At 48.6% G+C, this 11948-nt stretch overlaps 1 long non-coding RNA gene and 1 pseudogene across 1 annotated transcript; one reads left to right on the top strand and one right to left on the bottom strand.

Moving 5' to 3' along the window:
- Positions 1-4713: 4713 nt before the first annotated feature.
- Positions 4714-6318, bottom strand: LOC133885033 (uncharacterized; annotated as a pseudogene).
- Positions 6319-7922: 1604 nt separating this feature from the next.
- Positions 7923-8798, top strand: LOC133885702 (uncharacterized). Its single transcript, XR_009903252.1, has 2 exons — positions 7923-8040; positions 8528-8798. It is a non-coding gene; the product is annotated as an uncharacterized LOC133885702 (long non-coding RNA).
- The last annotated feature ends 3150 nt before the right edge of the window (positions 8799-11948 follow it).

The following is an 11948-nucleotide window of genomic DNA, read 5'->3' as shown; positions in this document are numbered from 1 at the left end:
GTTCGTATTGGCGCCGGAGACTAGCTGGAGGGCGCTTGGTGCATGGGCGCTAGGTGTTGTGCTTGGCCAGAGCAACATGGCTCGTGGGCGGCTAGGTCTGGTGAAGCGCCGCGGCTCACACGCATGGGCTGGAGCCGCTCGGGGGCGCCCAGGTGCTCAGCTTGTGGGCTGTCATAGTGGCGTAGCTGAGCTAGGCCGACAGGGCGTTAGTGGCCCATAGGCGGGCCAAGACACAGCTCTGGAGGCCGGGCGACCTGACGCTCGGGGGTGTCCATGTCAGCCCGTCAGACGTGTGGCTCATGTGGTACTTGTGGAGCAGGCCGAAGCAGAGGGCGGCCCAGAGCAGCAGGCTGGGGAGGCCAGTGCATGGCGTGGGCCGTCGGGCGCTATTAGGCCCAGGAGGCCGGGCGGCTCGGGTGCGACAGACAAGGGCCGCTGGGCTATTGGGTGCGCTGGAGCCTGGCTGGGCACTGATCACACAGTTGGTCTTCCATGAAGCTGAGGCAGCTACGTTGGCCGGTGATAGAGTTGGCTATGCTCTCAGCCATGTTGGGCATGCTGGGCAGAGATGGCGCGTGCGAGAGGACGACGATGGTGGGCCCAGGTTGGCAGGTCATCCAGGGAGAACCAGATGGTGTGCGGCGGTCTTTTTGTGTGTGTGGGTGTTTTTTTTCTTCTCTTTCAGGAGAAAAAGGAGTCCATGGCTCGTGGCTCGTGCTACATTTTGACGTCGGTAGCGGGTTCAGTGATGAATCCAGACAGACAATTCATGGCGAGAGCGAATAGTCTGATATTCGGTGATGAGAGATTAAGATTTTTGTCTGGTGCTGAATGGGTCGATGTATATGTGACAAGGTGTGTTGTGTAGATGTGCACGAGGTATGTAGGTGTTAGAGTGCGACAGTAGGTCGCAGACACAAGGTGCGCAGGCACTGAAACATGATAGGAGGTCGCATAGACACTGATGAATATTGCAACAGGCGAAGGAGTAGAGGTAGTCGACCGATTGACTAGACCTTAGGCTGGTGTTGTAGTGCTTGGTGATGAGCATGGGTTGTCAATGGTGTTTAGTCGTGATGCGCATGGCGACTAATAAGAGTTCGATAGTGATGTTCAGACAGTTTGCGGGCACATGATGGACAGTACAGAGAAGGGTGACGGACAGTTTACTTAGAGGGTGAACATACCATGGTGCAGAGTGAACAACCTAGCGGCGATAGGCCAACCATACCGCGAATAGCAGAGATGAAGAGACTAGAAACAACGACATAGGAGTGTGTGGGCTAGTGGTGATTGTTCTCTGTGGTGGCGTGGCAACACGTGGTGTGAACTCAAGATGCAGGTTTGCATTGGAGATGGCTTGCGCGCTTCCAAATCAGCAAGGGCGCGGATCGATACAAATTGTGGCAACAGGTTTCTAAAGTGTGGATCGATGGGCATGAAGATGCTTCAAGGGCTGAATTGGAAGGAAGTAAAGATGTTCTCAAATTGCAACTAAAGTAATCTGGTTGGTCTGGGACTGCAGGAGACTATGGTGTAAGACGTTAGAGAATCGTAACCTAGACAGTTAGGTGAAAGAGCAATGCTAGTATGGCAATTTTTGTGTGTGACTTGGAAAGCAATAGTAAAGTTCTTAGTATCAAGAAGCAATCAATTGTGAGCATGGGTATCAGATTCAGTTGACTTTTTCATGTGACGCCCAACAGGGAGTTGTTTTTAGGCTATCAAGCTGTTAGAGTAAGGTACTATCAAAATCAAGATCCATAATAAGTTGTGTGCTTCGGGGAGTCAGGCATGTGTCAAAGCTAAAGAGGAATCAGATTTCACTTAAAGAGGTTGTGTTGATAGAAGAGAAAAGTGCTCAGTTGCAGGTGGAGTTATGTAGTCTGAAGTTGTAGGGATAGCAGTGTCTCTAGAAGGTGGTGAGTCTCAGTGAAACTCATCAGGCAGCTCTCGTTGAGCGGCAAAGTCGACAACTCAAGTCTGGTGTACAGGGAGGTTTGCGCATGACAACTTCAAGGTGGCAGATTATTTGTCATGGTGGAGTTTGTTGGATATGTATTGAATAATTGTACAGAGTTGGTTACGTATATGACTTGGAGTTGTAATAGCGGTATATGGTGGAATCATAGTAAGACTCTAGTAGAATCCTAGTAGAACTCCTGTATTCAGGCTTCCTTATAAATATGAGAGGAGGACCACTGTTTGTAACCATGATGGCATAGCGACAGGTTCGCAGGGGGCGACAATTCTGCCGGAACCCTGAGAAGCGGCCGGTGTTGCTAGTTGGGGAGGAGCGCTCATAGTCATGCCTCGGGGATGTAGGCTTCGGCAGAACCTCGTTAACAAACATCGTGCCTCTGGTGTCGTCTGTGATTGTGTGTATTGTCTCAGTAGATCGATCTATTGCTTCTACCAATGACTAATTTCCTAACATAGCTCTCACATATTTGCGACATGTGATCGACTTGAGGCAGACCACGCACCATCCCGGCACCCTAGCTTGCGAAGAGCATTGAAGTGTAGATGCTCGAATCGCTCATGCCACAGCCACGCTTGATCATTGCTACGAGTGGAGAGGCACACAGGACGGGCAATGGTGAGCTGCAGCGTGTACAAGCGATTTATCGATCGTTGTACCCTGGCGATGAGACATCACTACTGGTCATGAACGCGCAGAACTCCACCGTAAATGAGGACTTGACACCCTCCTTCGTCCAGCTGGCCAAGGCTCACTATATTTGTGGTGAGCTTTGGGATGTAATACACCCTCGTGAGAGTGTGGTGTTCGCCGCCCTTTCCCTTAAAGAGGGTGACTCCACACCCTTCGATGTCGACCATCGAGCCATCGCTGAATGTGACGGTCCTGCGAACTCCTGTGTCCAGCTCAGTGAAGGCACGCTGCGCTCCCGTCATATGATTCCTTGCACCCGTGTTGAGGTACCAGACGGCGACATCGCACTCCTCCTCGTTGTTCAGGTGTGCAAACACCTTGACCTCCACTAGCTTGAGTGGAGTATGTGACGGTGATGGTGCGACGGTGATGACAAGGACCGTCACATTGTTGTCGGTGACTAAGGCTTTCTTTGCCAGCAAAAGTGTCTGCTCCACATCATTGCCTTGAACGAGGTGAACCTTAGCTTTCTTAGGTTTGCTCTGGCGATCTCTTGCCCAATGGTTGATCTTCCTACCATTGCGATGATTATCCTTCGAAGTGTCCCGCGAGGTGCCAGTGACCGAGTTGGTGTCACTGTTCTCGGCCGCTTTCCTCCGGGGAGGATGTCGGCGCATACTGCCTGGTGCTCCTTCTCCATGTTGTTGCTCCTGCATTCATGCGACCCACTCCTCTTTAGTGAGCAGAAGTTTGCCACCAGTGCCGGCAAACAATGGTGGTTCAAACCGATCCTTGGCTGCTTTTAGCCGGCCGGTCACCTCCTCCACTGTCAATTCTGACAAATCAAGCAAGGTTTCAATTGACAACGCAAGTTGAGAGAACTTGGATGGCACGACGCATAGATACTTCTCAACGACCTTGTGTTGAGGCTCCGGATTTCCAAATATCTCCAGCTGATTCACGACGCCAGTGAGCCACATGGCAAAGTCATCCATAGATTCACCATCCTGGAACGCAATGCTCTCGAATTCCTTGCGGAGATTCTGAGCACTTGCTTTGCGCACTCGGTCTGAGCCAATGCGCATAGTCCTCACCGTGTCCCAAGCTTCCTCCGCAGTCCTCTTCAGGACCAATATCAAAATATTCTCCTACAGGACCGCACGGAGAATCGCTTCAACGCCATGCGATCCTCCTGCAGCTCAACCTCGCCGTGCTCCACTGCATCCCACAAGCCACGCGCCTAGAGCATGACCTTCATCATCAACACCCCAAGTCGTCGTAGTTCATCTTCGTGAGGAGTGAATACGACGCAGACCCGCTGACTTCCTTGACGACACGTTGGACGACGACATCTCGCCCTCCGCTGTCACAATGTCACGGTCGACACAGAGATGGAGATAGTGGGCGTTGTCAGCGCGGGGGAGTGCGAGACCCTACACCCGCTAGAGCCCACGATGAAGACATCGAATCACTTAGGTCGTGGATGGACATGCTCTGAGACCCATTGTTGGAAATCGCTCAGACTCCCTCACACGCACAGCCGCTAATGCTCTGACGAAAGTCTGAATATTTTCGTGTGTGCTACAGTAACTGACGAAACTGAATAAGAACACGCCGAGATTCAGAGATCAATTTTCGCGCTGTGTGAAGCTGCAGCCTTTTCGGAGTTTTCTCAATCTATTTATTGACTGATTACACTACTAATTTGCCTCCATTCACGCCATGACCAAGCAAGACGTGCACTATCCCCCACGCCTTTTTTGCCAGTCTTGCGTGCCTGACGAATGACTGAACCTGAAGACTGCATGAACTCGCATGCCTCAGTCCACGACGATGCACACAATCAGATAACAAATTGATTGTGCTCTGATCAAATGGAACACCGACACCAAATTAAAACATAAGCACAAGTTTACTAACAGGAAGATGGAACAATAGCCAGCTTATTCCTTCTCTCATAATATATACAGTTACAACAGCCAGGATACATATATAGGATGCTAATTGATGAAGCCGCAGACAATGACATGAGTGACATCACCTCATTTGTCAATGGAAAACATAGTACTAGAAGAAGAGTTAAGCACTAAGCAGTAACATGGTTAAGGCTTAGAGAGGTTCTGTAGGCGCTGGACTTGTGGTCATTCTGATTCAGTTTCAATCTGTTGTTAGGAGCACGCTAGCCTTGCAGTATGGGCAGTCGCCGCGAGACTGCAGCCACAGCTCCAGGCAGGCCGAGTGGAAGACATGCTTGCAGTGTAGCTGGATGAGTCTGTCTGCATCGCCGCACCTCTCCAAGCATATAGAGCACTCTGCTGAAGGTTCAGAAGTGCCTTCGCCTTCTTCTGCTCCTCCCCAGGCTGAGTGTTGCAGCTCAAGGATAGGTTCCGAAAACATTGCGGTGGTTGTAAACCTTTCTGCATTGCCGACGGGCTCCACCATGCTTTCTTGAGCTTTGCAGGTGGCGATGGATGAACCGGGCTGAAAACAGTTGGTTAGACTACCCAGTATGCTAGCTACAGTGGTAGGGATGCCAAGATCAGCAGGGCAAGTTAATTCAGCCCAAATGGTTTATGAGGACATGTATTACGCCTGCAACAACAGGATAACATATGTAAATGACTAAATGCAGATTTGGTGCAGGACGAGGAGGAACGGTGTGCTGAGAGTTGATGCGCACCTTCTTCCTGATAAGTCACACTATTAAGGCCTTGTTTATTTTTTATTCTAATTATGGATTTTAGCCCCAAAAGCAAAAACAAATGTCATAATATAAAAGCTTATTCTCCCAATCCACAAGTTAAGTTGTACTATAAAATCTGATAATCCACAATCTATTGGGAAAGATCTTCCACAGATTGTACAAAATGGACTGGATTCTCATAATCTAAAACTAAAACAAACAGACCATAAGCCTCTGAAGAAGACTTTCCCTAGACTACTGGATAACATCAGGAAGCCGGCCATTATCTGATATATTGTGGTCTATTCTTGCTCTGAAAACTATGATACCTACATGTTTTGTTATGTTACCAGTCAATCTCACAGACCTCCCAGCATCTCTTTGCCTTCCCCATGAAGTACCTTGGGCTTCCTCTAACTGTACGGCGACTGAAGCAGGAACACTTCCAGTCGATTCTTGATAAGGCGTGGCCTCTCTCGCCGGATGGAAAGGGAAGTTTATGGTGCTGAGTGAGAGGCTAACCCTTGTCAGGTCGATTCTCTCCTCTCAACTGATCTTCTTCCTTTCTGCCGCTAATCCTCCAAAGCAAGTCCTTAAGGCACTGGACAAGATCAAAATGTGCTTCCTCTTGAAGGGCACAGAAGAGCTAACAGGTGGCAAATGTAAAGTCAATTGAAAGCGGGTATGTAGACTGACAGGCCTAGGTGGTCCAGGAATTCTTAACATAGAGAGTTTTGCTAGAAGCCTACGACTCAAATGGCTTTGGCAATAATGGAAGTCCCAACCTCTACCAGGGGTGGGGTTGGAAATCCCTTGTAATGATATGGATGAGCTCCTCTTTGCAGCGTGTACTACCATCACTATTGGGAGTGGTGAGCGCATTTCTTTCTAGCGATCAGCTTGTTCAAGGGCAACACCCAAAGGATTTAGCTCCTCTGGTGTTCCAAAAATCAAAGGCCAAAAGTTGTACCCTTCTAGAGGCCATTACAAATAATGCTTGGATATTAGGCCCTGAGTCCATGGTGGGAGTCACCGCTCGCTTTATCGCGGAGATGGTGGATCTTTGGACAACAATCCAGTAAGTTGTGTTACATCCAAACGTATATGATGACATATCCTGGAAGCTCATATCTTCAAGGGAATATTTGGCTGTTTCTGCATACAAAATTTTTATGGTGCCTCTGACACTGAGTTTCAGGCAATCATTTGGAAGGTCTGGCCCCCTCCAATTTTTTTTTTTTTTTTTTTTTGCTTGGCTGGCTCTCCAAAGCAGACTTTGGACTGCTGACAGGCTTTCTTGTAGAGGATGACCTCACAATCCACGCTGCCCGCTCTATAGACGCACCCTGAAAAGTCATTACCATTTATTCGTGGGGTGCAAATTCTCTAGAAGGGTTTGGGACCTCATTGTAGATCGGATTACTCAACCAGCTTTGCATTCTTCCTCGTGGATACACTCAACCTCCATGCTTCAATGGTGGATATCTCTTTTAGTCAGCCCAAGCATCCTTAAAAAAGAGTTAAAATCCCTTATTGTCTTTACCTGCTGGGAACTTTAGAAAGAGCGCAACGAGCGGATTTTCAAGAACATCGAGCAATATACGCTTACCTTAGCCCAGAGAATCAGAGATGAGGCAGAAATTTAGGCATCTGCAGGAGCACAACGCATAGAGTGCCTATTTTTGGGAGAATATGTCTTTCTGTCTTATCCGACTGGCGTTTTCGGTCGGCTTTTTTATCCCTTTGTTCTAGCAGCTTTGTAAACTTTGCTTCTCCTATTTAATATAACAAGCAGCTCTATTGTCGGTTCGTCTTTAAAAAAGTAATGGGAAACCTAGTCAGTAATTTGGAAGAAAGGATGGAACGAAACAAATGTCTGTCGCAATGAAACTGACTAGAAAAATGGCAGCTTTGTTCGCAAATGAAAATACAGGAAACAGACAAGCAAACTAGCACCTTCAATTTTCCACAATCGTGCAGGCCCCCACTTAAAGTCTTGGCCTAATAATCTGAACTAAAGGCTGCAACTCATTGTCATTCTCTCATGGTTTTATCTTAGATTAGTCAGCATCTCCTTTCTTGGGAAAAGTATTCTGGTATGCGCTGTGAACGCAAGCAAGCAACCGACGCCACGTTGATCTTCTTAGATCATCTGACATTCGCCTAGTAGAATGCGTATGCAGAACGTGGACCACATGTGCAGCAGCTGCAGTGCAACCGTACAACATTGGCGAAGGAGATGAAGGGCCAGCCACGCCGCCGTCGCCGGTGGCGGCAGCCTCCACCTTCTCGATCGGGCTGGCGTTATTCGCCTTCTACTTGCTTTATTTTTCAGGCCTCCGCAATAACTCTATAAAAACATTTTCAACAGATTTTTTAAAACTCATCTTCTATAATTGTATAGAAAGTCATATCTAAAAGATTCTCTTTAAATTTTCTCGTTGTTCTTAAACGACACTTTATTTCTTGTCTTATATACTCTAATAGCCTGATATTTACTTTTGTACCTGGGTTGCAACAACTCAAGACAGCCTGTCTATAGGTTGGCCCATCCGAGAGAAAGAACAGGATCGAATACAGGACAAGCACTCGTTGTCGTCGTCGGCCTCAACGGCCGGAGTCAGAGGTCCACCAGAGCTGTACACCACCTCGCCATGCTGTTCGAGCAAATCCTCGAGCAACTTGTCCGCATCATCCCCTCTCCCAAAGTTCTACTCGATCAACGACCAGAAAAGACATCAGTGTACAAGAGCTATCACACTTATTTCTTGTTCTTATTTTTTTTCTCGTTCGCATCATTCTTTTTCTTGTTTTTATTTTTTATTCGTAAAGAGAAATAAGGTAGAATCCTATTTTGGAGGAATGACTTTGAGAATTTTTCGGGAAGGAAATCGCAAAGATAAATGATTGAAACGTTGAAGGAAACGAAAATCCCTTCGTGAAAGTATTCTAGACCGCGAAATAAATCCGTTGGGCATGATCTAAAGATAGGTAGACAGGAGTCTGTTAAGAATAATTTTAGTTTATAAATTTCTAAATTTAGTTATAGGGAGTTAAATAAAGAGGTTTTTAAGATGCTTAAGATAGTTTTTTTCCTTCGGAATTCCTGCTGGAAATGAACTGTTTCGTGTGAATTTCCTCGGAAAAGTCTCTAAGCTCAAGGTAATTAATGTCTTTTCTTGGCAATTTCTGCTAATAGGTGATCCGTTGTTGTGTGTAATTGTGTGCAGGAGCTGGAGTTGGACAGGTTGATCACACACGAAGTCGGCCTGCAGGACATCAACACGGCCTTCGACCTGCTCCTGCAGCAGAAGAGCCTCAGGTGCATCATCCGGGTTGACAACTAATGGCAAGGAAAGGGGAAAATTCGGCAGCTGAATATGCAAATCTGAGTGAACTAAAATTGACGGCGGCCGAATCTATGGGTTCTGAATTCTGAGTAAATTAAACGGTGGTGCAATCAGTTGATGAGTTGAATAAAATTTGCTCTGTTTCTGGTCTCGTGTGTGTGTTGCTCGAAACCAATGAACTAGCTGTATGGTTTCATGGGCGTCTTCCCGTTCAGGGAAGGAAAAAGGACATACAAGTCACTCTGGCTGCATCATACACTTGAACTGAAACACGGCAATCAGTTCTGAACCTTCCAATGATCGATCAACTAGATGAACACCTTAACAACCACATACGAATCACAGTTTCACACACATACTAGTACACAAGACACATGTTCACAGAATCGGTGTCACGCCACGCGACGAGTAAACAAGAAAAGAAGAAGAAGATGAACAAGGACAGGGTCACTCAGATTACATATTCTTCCGATACATATTTACGATGCCACGCATCAGGCACCAGCATCCCTGCATCCAGAAAGAAGAACAGAGGAGGAAGCATGTTAATTACTAGTAGTACGAGAGCATGTAAGCTAGCAGAGAGAATTAGTAAAGCTGAGGGATCAGGAAGCAGAAGCTAGCAGCTTGCCAGGGCGGGCAGTCACCTTGGACCGGCAGCGATCTACTTGGTGATGGCGTAGACGGCGTAGATGATCCCGGGGATGTAGCCGAGGAAGGTGAGCAGGAGGCAGATCCAGAACTCGTGCCCGCACCCGAACTTGAGGAAGACGCCGAGGGGCGGGAGGATGATGGCGATGAGGATGTCCAGGCAGTTCGCTGCCATCGCCGATCGATGGGTCAGACCCGATCCCCTCTCTTGCTTTTGCGAAGCTCCTCTCTCTCTCCCTCTCTCTCTCACGCTAGTGATGGAAGCAAATTTGAAGTGCAGTGCGGCACAGCTGCCCTGGTATCAATCGTTGGATTTATAGAAGGCGATGCTTAATTATTTCCACGGATGGCCTGATGATCTCTCTGCTGACAGCAGCCATGCTGAGAGAACTCCACGCGGCGCGCGCAGCTAACTAACCAGCCGACGTACGTCTCTCTCTCTCCTAGTATTTCATGTCGGCGACGGCGACTCTTTGGTCATGGCGTGTATTCAGCAATTGGCCTGTATGTATGCAGTGTACTACTAGTATACTCCCGCGTATGCATGTACAGTTTCTTTCTAACATAAGAGTATTATTTTTAGTCCTAAAAAAACATCATGGTATTATATTGGAAGCTTTATATATACGCTAGCTGCTGGCAGACCTCGCTCTAATCTGTTCCCCACAATATGTGGACACAGAAGCGCATATATTCTCCTCGGGAAAAGAATATCTTTCCCAAAGTAATCCACGAACAGGGGCCCTGATCCAAGTGAGTATGCTGTTTTTGCTACGAGGATCAAAGGATGCCCGTAGGGTTAATTCACCGCCAAACCTAAAAGACATAACACGAGCTCGAGAGAGATGTCGTGTTTGACTCCCCCAACCAATCTAGGCTGTATATATACCTGATCCCAGGAACAGGTGTGAGGCAACCAGGGCATGCGTGTTGCACCGGCTAGCCGTAGTCAAATTGTCAAGAGGCGTCGGGTCGGGCCCGGCGGAGATGGCCCATGCCACGATCCATCGAACACGTAGCCGCCACTCTAGCAGCCCGTCGTTTCCCTGACTGCGCCCTCATAAACGGGAAGCCTTCTGCCCTGCAGTCACCGGCTGCAGGAAGAACTAACGACTCACCCATCACAATTAGCTCTAATCCAATACTGATCCAGTTGACGAATCAACGAGAGCAGCGAATTTAGCCAGCAAATTAAAGGTTTAGTGTGACGCCCATTTGTATTACTGCACCTCGTCTCCTCGCGCAGCGTAGCCCGGTCCAACCCACTCCTCCCTCTCTCGCGCCGATAGCCTTGGCCCGCCTGTCATCCCCTTTCCTTCGCTTGGCCTGTGCCGCGGCAACCACTTCCCGTGCTGTGCGAAACCGCCGCCCACGTCCCCACGCCCGCGCCCACGACTCCGCAACGGACTGCTCCCCTGCTCGCGCTATATAGATGCCCTTGCAGCACACCGTGCCCCCATCCCGCACTCCCTCACCCGCCCAAGAGATCGCAGTCCCGTCGCCGAGCCACCATTGTCGTCCGGAAGCTCCGCCATCGCTGACCGTCGTGCTCGAGCCTTCTACGTCTCGTCTAAGGACGTCGCTGGCACCGTAGGAGCACGGGAAGTCTTCTCTGTCGCTCCTCGACGTCGTCCTGCCGCTACACAACCATCCCACCAAGCTCCGGTGAGTTCCGCCGCCACCTCGCCGTCAATAGCCATTCCTGTTGCGCCCCGAGGTCCACCAACCATCTCTCCGGCATCGCAGGGTCCCGTGAAAGCGTCTCCGACCGTCAATTTTGAGTCTCTATCGCTGTAGCTGAGCCTCCGTCAAGCACCGATCGCTGTCACCCCTTTCCTCCGTCGTTGACCACCATCGAGACCTCTCAAGCCATCGTGAAGCCCTCGGTGAGGATCCCCATCGCCTCCTCTTTCGATTGCACCATATCTCGTCGAGTTTGGTAGGCCGTAACTCAATCCCGCACTTCGTCGGTGATGTTCCGGCAATGTCCGAGGCGGCGCCACCGTGTCCCCACTACCGCCGGCCGCCCTTTCTCCCCCAACCGTCGTCGGCCATTCGTTTTGCCGCTTGCGATCGAGATTAGAAACCGCGTACCCCTTCGCCCCTTTTGAATAGTAGCTGTCGGTTTTGAGGTCAACGGATATGATTTAATTAGAGGTGGCACAGTCAGCCTTGCCACGTCGAGGCCACGTGTCGCAGCCACATCAGCAGCCCTATCCTACGTGGCAAGCCGCGTTAGCGCACCTAAGCCCAGTCAGCCGCCTAGTAAGCCACTGACGTCAGCATGACGCAATAATTAGATTTTTCAATTCAAAAATAAATCCTTAAATCTCTGAAATTAGGTAATTTTACATTAAGGCCCCTAAACTTTTCTGTTTTTCAAAAAAACCCTTTTCAGCCCTTATAATTTTACTTTTAGCCCCTGTAGTTTCATTTAATTACATATAGGTATCTAAATTTTACAAATAAGCCCTGTAACTTTCTGTCTATACAATTTAGCCCTTGTTCTTTTTCAAAAAGGCCCCCAAAGCTTCAAACCGTTATAACTTTTCTGTTATAGCTCCGTTTTAGGCGATTCTTGTGCTCACGCAATCGTAACAGCGAGTAATATCCGTTAGTAGGATTTTCTTAGCTCCTTGCTTCTGTTTAG

This window comes from Phragmites australis, chromosome 11 (assembly GCF_958298935.1).
Source record: "Phragmites australis chromosome 11, lpPhrAust1.1, whole genome shotgun sequence".
Lineage (NCBI taxonomy): Eukaryota > Viridiplantae > Streptophyta > Magnoliopsida > Poales > Poaceae > Phragmites > Phragmites australis.
This window is presented reverse-complemented; position numbering and strand designations above follow the sequence as displayed.